The following is a 9,272-nucleotide window of genomic DNA, read 5'->3' on the forward strand; positions in this document are numbered from 1 at the left end:
CCTCCCCAACTCGCACTCCGTCTCTCTCTCTCTCAAAAATAAATATTAAAAAAAAAAATCTATTCTCTTCTTCACCAGAGCAGGCTCAGATGATTTCACAGAGAAATTTTCTCAAATTTTCAAAGAACAGAAAAGCCCCTCTTCTTTAAAAAAAAAACAAACAAAAAACAAAACTTTTTTAATGTTTTATTTGTTTTTCAGAGAGAGAGAGAGAGAGACAGAGTGTGAGCAGGGGAGGGGCAGAGAGAGAGGGAGACACAGAATCTGAAGCAGGCTCCAGGCTCTGAGCTGTCAGCACAGATCTGGACGCGGGGTTCGAACTCACAAACAGCAAGATCATGACCCAAGGTAAAGTCAGCCGCTTAACTGACTGAGCCACCCAGGCGCCCCGCCCCTCTTCTTTTTTAAACATTGTTTCAGAGGATAGAAAAGTAGGAAAGCTTCCCAACTCATTTAATGATGCAATGTTTAGGGGTGCCTGGGTGGCTCAGTCGGTTAAGCGTCCAACTTCAGCTCAGGTCACGATCTCATGGTCCGTGAGTTCAAGCCCCGCGTCAGGCTCTGGGCTGATGGCTCAGAACCTGGAGCCTGCTTCCGATTCTGTGTCTCCCTCTCTCTCTGCCCCTCCCCTGTTCATGCTCTGTCTCTCTCTGTCTCAAAAATAAATAAACATTAAAGAAATTTTTTTTAAATAAAAAAAATAATGATGCAATGTTTATACCTAAACAAGGACAGTATGCAAAAGTTTTAGTATTTAGTATTTAGTGTTTAGTATTACCCATAGATATAAAAATCCTAAACAAAACATTATCAAATCAAATACGGCAGTGTATTTTGAAAATGTGTTACAATCAAGGACTCATCCCAGAAATACAAGAGTGGTTTAACATCAGAAACAAAATCTATCAGTATAACTCACCACACCAAAAAAGTAAAGCAGCAAAACAGCACAATCCTTTGAACAGATGCAGAGGCCCATTCATGCACTCAAGGATAATTCATGGAAAAACTTTCAGCAAACTAGGAATAAAAGGCATCTTTTCCAAGTATACAGCAAATATCATACCTAATGGTGAAATGTGAAGATGAAGGCCAAAGGCAAAGATGCCCACTAATAGCACCACAGCCCCACGCCCTAATGGAGGGTCTGGCCTTGGGCCGCTCAATATGGTTGCCACTGGCCACAGGTGGTTTTTCAAATCTTAACTAAAAAATTCAGTTCCTGAATCTCACTATCCATATTTCAACTGCTAAAATAGCCATATATGTGGCTACCATATTGAACGAACCAGCTATAGAACATTTCCATCATTGTATACTGCTACTGTAGCCAATATTTTTTTTAAAAAAGCAAGAAAATGAACTAAGAGGCCTAAGAATTAGAAGAAAAACAATGTGGGGTGCCTGGGTGGCTCGGTCGGTGAAGTGTCCGACTTCGGCTTGGGTCATGATCCTGCAGTTTGTGAGTTCGAGCCCCGTGTCGGGCTCTGTGCTGACAGCTCGGAGCCTGGAGCCTGCTTCAGATTCTGTGTCTCCCTCTCTCTCTCCCGTCCGCTGCTCACGCTCCATCTCTCTGTCCTTCAACAACAAATAAACATTAAAAAAATTAAAAAAAAAAAAAAGGAAAACAACGTTCCCCTACCTTCAGACAATATAGTTGCCTACATCGAGCATCTAACATAAACTATTGGATAAACTTAGATAAACTATTAGAATTACTAAGTTTAGCAACGTTGCTCTATACAAGATCAGCATAATAACAGCTATCACATGCTTTTATTACGTGTCTGCTACTGTGTCAAGGGCTTTCATGTACTTTTTACATATTACAGTTTAATTCTTACAACAACCCGGAGGTAAGTACGAATGCTGTGCCCACCTTTAGGTGTGGAAACTGAGGCAGAGTGATTAGGTAATTCCTAGGCTCCTAGAGCTAGAATAGGAACAGCCAGGATTCAAACCTCAGGCGGCCTGGCTCTAAAGCTTGCACTTTGAACCCTATGCGATGTTGCCTTCCTTGCGTTCCGTTACATGAACAAAACAAATTAGATAATATAATAGGGGAACAGATGACAAAGATGTCTTTACAAAAGCAACAAAAAATTTTAAAGAAATTAGGCATAAAGCTAACAAAAGGTATGCAAGACCGAGCTCCTTACTTTGGAGGAAATGCCGGTTTCCTCCCAGCAGGCTTAATGCTTCTGACGAGGATAGTGAACTCGGGACTTCAGCAGGTGGATCGGACTGCAGCTGTAGCAGCAAAGCACCTCCTGGATTTCAAACAAGAAGCACTGGCCAGATCTAAAAATTTACTTATCAAGTTCTTCCCTGAGGCCAGGCTTTTCGGGACAACTGCAGACAGCGGTGTGTTTTTCTGGATCAGCACTTGTGGCTTTTCCTCTTTCCAGACGGTGAGGTGTGGAGTCTAGTCTCCGTGCAGCACGGTCTGGATGTCACGTGCAACTCCAGGGCCAGCCAGTATGTCCGTTTGGAATCTCCACCTGCCCCAAGTGCCAAAGATCCCTCCAATGCTTGACCTCCATCACTACACAAAAATGTTTTTTAGCACCCTGGAGAAGGTCTTACTCACATTCTGAGTAGTGGCCAAAGGTTTCAGCCAAGTTTTCCAAATTTCAGTTTGGCTAGCTGCTTACAGAGGTTTGAAGGGGTTGTTTTCCAACATATTCAGGTTAAGAATTTGTGCTTGAGACAGTTTACAGGATGGCCCCACAAATACCTCTGATATCCTTCATCCCTAATGGGAGCTCTCAGAGCTATCTGCTGTCTCATTACAGTCTGTAGTGTTTTTACTATCATCACAGAACCAAAGGGGTCTTACTGTCAGGCTCTCAGAGTGAGAAACAGCAAAAGAATGAAGAGCTGCTTGTGAGATTCCCTTCAGGGCATAGAAATATCCCAGGGAGATCTTAGGGGCTATGCCCAAGGTTGACCGCCCCTCTGTGCCCTCAGAAGCTAGTCTATGGTCCAGCTCTGGCCCCTATTCTGCCCTTTTAGCTGAATAGTAAGCTCTACTGGGTCTCTATTCTCTTCTGATTGTCCTACCTCTAGCCATCACACCTACAGTCCTCTGCTCTACCTACTGAGCCACAGAAGGGCTCTCTGATTGTCCTAATTCTAAATCTTCTTTTAGTGTTTTACAATACTTACATTTTTACTCATACTTCCCTAACTGGAGAAATTGTTATAGGGTACTTTTAAAAATAGATTTTCAAAACTAGACTAGCTAATGTTTGTAGAATTATTTACATTTCAAAGGGTTTTTAAAGTTTATTTATTTATTTTGAGAGAGAGAGAGAGAGAGAGAATGAGTGGGAGGGGCAGAGAGAGAGAGAGAGAGAGGGAGAGAGAGAATCCCAAGCAGGCTCTGTATCATCAGTGCAGAGGTGGGACTTGATCTCACGAACCTTGAGATCATGACCTGAGCCACAAAATCAAGAGTCGGACGCTTAACCAACTGAGTCACCCAGGTGACTTTTATAATGTGTAAGTATTGTACGGTTGACTGGTTCTTAATTTTTATTTATGAAAAAAATTTTTTTAATGTTTATTCATTTTTGAAAGACAGAGACAGAGCACAAGCAGGGGTGGGGCAGAGAAAGGGGGGGACATAGAATCTGAAGCCGGCTCCAGGCTCCAAGCTGTCAGCGCAGAGCCCAAAGCGGGGCTTGAACCCACAAACCGTGAGATCATGACCTGAGCTGAAGTCAGACGCTTAACCAACTGAGCCACCCAGGTGCCCCAGACTGTTCTTAATTATTTTCCATCTATATTATAGATCATACTTCTTTATTCTGTCCCTTAAATTCTGAGACTATTCTGAGACTAACTCCAGCAAAAATGCTTTGATCAAGTTAAGTTACAACCATGATAGTATCAAAACACATGTAAAAACAGCATTTACTTTTCAGTATTCTTGGGGTTGCTTAGGTATGTATCTTTCATCTACTAGAATCTCTAGATTCTAAATTCTTCCATTTCTCAGAGTCCTCAAACTTTAATCTCCAAGAGCTTCTGAGAATGGACATGGGAACTATTGTTAACTTCCTGTAGTACTGTTTTGAACTGAACGTTTGTTACCCCGCCCCCTGCCCCCAGATTCATATGTTGAAGCCCTAACTCCCAGTGTGGTTGTGTTTGGGGATGGGGCCTCTAAGGAAGTAATTAAGGTTAAGTGAGGATATAAGGGTAGGACCCTAATCCAATAGGATTAGTGTCCTTAGAAGCAGAGACACCAGAGATGTGCTCTCTCCCTCCTTACCTCCCTGCGCGCACACACACACACACACACACACACACACACACACACACTCATGAAAGGCCACGTGAAGATACAGAAAGATGATGGTCCTCTACAAGTCAGGAACAGAACCCTCACAAGAAACCAAATTTGCTGGCTTCCAGAACTGTGAGAAAATAAATTTCTGTTGTTTAAACCACCTAGTCTATGATATTTTGTTGTAGCAGCCTGAGGAAGAGCTTCAGAGGGTTTGAAGCTGGGACCCAAGGATAGAATTGTGTTCCAATGAAACTGTTTAGAATGTAACCCTCTATGTAGTTCATGCATTTAGAAAGATTACTCTGAGAAGGGCTGCAAAGCCTTCACCAGACTGCTAATGAAGTCCATGGCATAAAAAAAGATTAAGAACCTCTTCACCTCCTTCTGGCAGACATAAAATAAATACATGTGGTGTCAGGGTGACCTGCCTCTTTAATTGTTTTCAGCCATAAATTTAACTCGGGCCTAATATAATCTTGTCTATAACCTTTTTTTTTTTTTTTTTTTTTTTCACTTAAGTAGGCTTCATGCCCAGTATGGAGCCCAATGCAGGGCTTGAACTTACAACCCTGAGATCAAGACCTGAACTGAAATTGAGAGCTGGACACTTAACCGACTGAGCCACCCAGGTGCCCCACTAGTCTATAACCTTTAACTATATTAAACTCTGTATATCAATATAGATATGGATTAGGAAGAATACTATATAGAATTTTCTAAAGTATTTTGTTCTGACAGACACATATATTGAGTGTGAGCCCCTATGTACCATTGTGTGTAACTGTATATAAATGCATAGCCCACATAGTAAGTATTACAAATTATAGTGAATGTTATAATGGTAAATTCAACAGGGCAACTAAAATATTATCAATACTATTTTAAAGCTGAACTGTAAGAGTCCTTCCAGTAAAGCAGAGCTGCTGATGCCTGAAATGGAAGAGCTCACACATTTGCTGGCAGTGCTCTGGGAAGAAGGTTAATAAGCCAATTTTAATGAATGGACTAAGAAAGTCAGTCAACAAGTATTTCTTCTGCGGTAGGCACCAGCCAGTGTAAACAAGGAGTCAGTGGTTTATAAATAGGTCTAAAAATCCTAAATATGGTACCTGGGAGGAAGAATGACAGTAATAACATAATCTCCAGAGCTGAGACATCTCACAACTCCACCAACATCGAATCCTATTGACAAAGATCCAGTGCTTTTGGAAGAATTCAGCAAGCAGGGGCCAGACTTTCATAGATACCTAAAAAAAATTGGTATGAAAATAAGTTTTTTTCAGGGCTTTCCTTTGTATTTTATTTGTACACAATTATATTTATATACTCATATATTTATGATTTATATAATTACATGTTGAAAGAAGTTGCATAAAAAGAGGCGATCTATAAATAATACCATCAACCTTTAACTGTTCATCTGAATGAAGTGGAAAGAAGATATAGATAATGTAAATAATGGAAATTCTTATTTTGTATTGTCTGTTCCCGCTATCCTACTGAGTTGGCTTTACTAGTTACTCTAAAACTAGCCTGCTGTTGGGGAAGAGAAAATTGCTATGGGATAGTCCAAAAAATAGATTTTTAGGGGCGCCTGGGTGGCGCAGTCGGTTAAGCATCCGACTTCAGCCAGGTCACGATCTCAAGGTCCGTGAGTTCGAGCCCCGCGTCCGGCTCTGGGCTGATGGCTCAGAGCCTGGAGCCTGTTTCCGATTCTGTGTCTCCCTCTCTCTCTGACCCTCCCCCGTTCATGCTCTATCTCTCTCTGTCCCAAAAATAAATAAACGTTGAAAAAAAAATTTAATAAAAAAATAGATTTTTAAAAAACAGATGAAACTAACATTTGTAGAATTCTTTACACTTTATGCACTACTTTCACTTACATTCTCTGAAGCCATTTATTTATTTATTTATTTATTTATAAACTTATTTTTCAGAGAGAGAGAGACAGACAGACAGAGCGTGAGCAGAGGAGGGGCAGAGAGAGAGGGGGGGAGAATCAGAATCTAAAGCAGGCTCCAGGCGCTGAGCTGTCAGCACAGAGCCTGACGCGGGGCTCGAACTCACAGACCATGAGATCATGACTTGAGCCGAAGTTGGACGCTTAACTGACCAAGCCACCCAGGCGCCCCTCTCTGAAGCTATTTAATAGTTGTCTGCATGTAGTATGCATTGTGTAACTATTGCTATCACTAAAAGAAGATTTAGAATTAGGTTCTTTAAATCACCAAATTACAAGTGGTTTTCCTCTTTATTTCTATTAAGCACATTGGTCAGATTTCTGTGTATGTTATATAGCCTAACACTACAGTTTCAATGGACATTTAATGGAATAATTATACTGAAATTGGTGCTAATAGGTGTATAAAGTGATGAGAGAGAAAGGAGTATTTCATTGAACTAGATGCATCCACTTAGGGTGTTAACAAGGATAGATGTAAAGAGATGAATGTCATATTTTTCTTAGGGGATAAGTAGCGATGGAGATGAGAAACAGGGACTGTTCCTGGAAGATATACCTAAACATTTCCTTGTGCCCACGTCTCGTGCTGCTGAATTGGCCCTTTGACAGGTACTTACATACGTTTGGACCTGTTTGCAAGAAATGTAGGTAGCCACCCACGGGTGTCAACACCAGCAGAGGGAGAGATATGTGTAAAGGGACTGAGTGATATGGTTTGTTATAGAAAGTCAAGTAACTGGAATGCAAGTGCGTTCTAAGGGGTAGTGGGGACAGGCCCGGATGTACGCGGGTTGGACAGATAGGCAGAGTCCAGCTCGTAAGAAAATGCGAATGCCAGTTTAGAGGGCCTGAAATTTGTTCAATACTCAGTGGTATGCACTCAAACTGCAATAGGTGACTGAGGTCAGCCTCTGTGACCTTCTCGGGGAAAAATCAAGAATAGGAAGAGCCGAAAATCAGGCTAAGCAGAGGCATGCAAGCAATATTTTTAAATTTTTTTTTTCAACGTTTATTTATTTTTGGGACAGAGAGAGACAGAGCATGAACGGGGGAGGGTCAGAGAGAGGGAGACACAGAATCGGAAACAGGCTCCAGGCTCTGAGCCATCAGCCCAGAGCCCGACGCGGGGCTCGAACTCACGGACCGTGAGATCGTGACCTGGCCGAAGTCGGACGCTCAACCGACTGCGCCACCCAGGCGCCCCGCAAGCAATATTTTTAAACAATCAGATATGATAGAAACATATATTAAGGTGACTTAAGGGTCTTCCTCACGTCTGTGTGGAAATCAGTAAACCTTCATTTTTATAATTACAACAAATTATACCTTGTGACACATAAGTATTGGAACTGCTTGCAAGCACATATACCTGTTGCCCCTTTTGAATATATAATAATTTTCTGTATATAATTTGCATACACAATATATAACAAGCTTCCAAGCAGGTCTTCAGAGCAATTGGGAAGAATGTTTCCTGGGCTCCAGTCCTCAGTAACACTGTGAATAAAGCATTTACTAACCTAATTTGAGGTTGGCTTTCTACTCAGTCTACAGGGGGTAGCCAAGAAAAAGTGGAAGTGGACAGCTACTTTTTAAAAGTCAAAATTTCTCTGGAGTTTTCTAACACAGATAGTAAGACTTTACCTGCCATGTTCATCTTCGTAAATCCAGCCCACAATAGAGCTCCAGATACATAATAGTATTTGCTGAACAAACGAATAAGCTTGAAGGGGCCTCTGTCGGGTAATCGCACAAGATTTAAAAGCAATTAGGATTATTTTCAATCTTTGTGAGGCAATTTGACGATATACACCAAGACTCTTATAAATATCCCTACCATTTAAACCAATAAGTCTATTCGTGGGACTCTATTCTAAAGTAATAATCCTAAATGAAGACAAGCTTTATGCATTGTGTATTACAGTAAGGCTTTTAATAGAGAAAAAAAATGGAAACAATCAGGCTAACAGTTAGGAAACAAGTTATTGTGCACATTCTTTTTGTGGGGGTGTTTAACAAGCTGCCATTACAATTATGATTATAAAGACACTATAATGCCAGAGGATAATATTTATATAATTATGTTAAGTTTAAAACCCCCCCACCAAGATGCACAGTTGAAGATAGACCAAGATTATAAATTATGGGAAGTGTGGCAGGTGGGGGAGAAATGTCTATCAGTTAAGTTTGTCTGGAGGTGGTAAACACTTTTTCTTTCTTTTTTCTCTATCCTTCTGTGTTTATTTTCCTTATTTCTCACAATTACTTCATTTATTCAGCAAATATTTATTGAGAGCCAGGCACTGCTCTAGGAACTGGGGAAAACAGCACCGAATAAAACACAAATCCTTTCCACATGGAATTTACATTTTAGCTGGACGAGGCAGAGAATTAACAAGAACAATCTATTAAGTGGCATATTAAATGAGTGCTTGGCGAAATATAAGGCGAAGAAAGAGAACAAAACTGATACTGCATTTACTTTTTGACCTGCGGAGGAAGAAACTCATCCAGGTGGAAGGACAAAGAGCGGAATTCAGAAATTGCCCACCGGTGCCTGGGTGGCTCAGTGAGTTAAGCATCCGACTTAGGCTCAGGTCATCATCTCTGTGCTGACAGCTCCGGAGCCTAGAGCCTGTTTCAGGTTCTGTGTCTCCCTCCCTCTCTGCCCCACCCCTGCTTGCTCTCTTTCTCTGTCTCTCAGAAATGAATAAACGTTTAAAAAGAATTGAAAATATTGCCCAGCCGGTAACAAACTGAAGGTACTGTGATACAACACCCCGGCAGGTGCCGCAGCTGGCTCCTGCGGCCAAGTGTTGAAGTCCGGTGCGGAAAGGCCGGACCAAATGGATCACGTGACTCGAGGGGGCGGGAGGAGGAGGACTGAGAAAACAGCGAATTTGCCTCCTCACTTTCTCTTCAGAAAGGCGGGCGGAGCCGAAAACCAAACGAACTTCTGCTGTGCGATTAGGGGCGGGACAGACGGGGGCGGGCTGAGCTTGCTGCGCCGAG

General features: G+C 41.7%; 1 long non-coding RNA gene across 1 annotated transcript; it reads right to left on the bottom strand.

Annotated features, from left to right (window-relative positions):
- Nucleotides 1-5,525: 5,525 nt before the first annotated feature.
- Nucleotides 5,526-9,269, bottom strand: LOC123585195. The gene is made up of 3 exons (XR_006705973.1): nucleotides 8,743-9,269; nucleotides 7,905-7,996; nucleotides 5,526-5,544 (listed from the first exon to the last, which is right to left on the bottom strand). It is a non-coding gene; the product is annotated as an uncharacterized LOC123585195 (long non-coding RNA).
- Between the last annotated feature and the right edge of the window lie 3 nt (nucleotides 9,270-9,272).

Source organism: Leopardus geoffroyi, chromosome C3, assembly GCF_018350155.1.
Source record: "Leopardus geoffroyi isolate Oge1 chromosome C3, O.geoffroyi_Oge1_pat1.0, whole genome shotgun sequence".
Lineage (NCBI taxonomy): Eukaryota > Metazoa > Chordata > Mammalia > Carnivora > Felidae > Leopardus > Leopardus geoffroyi.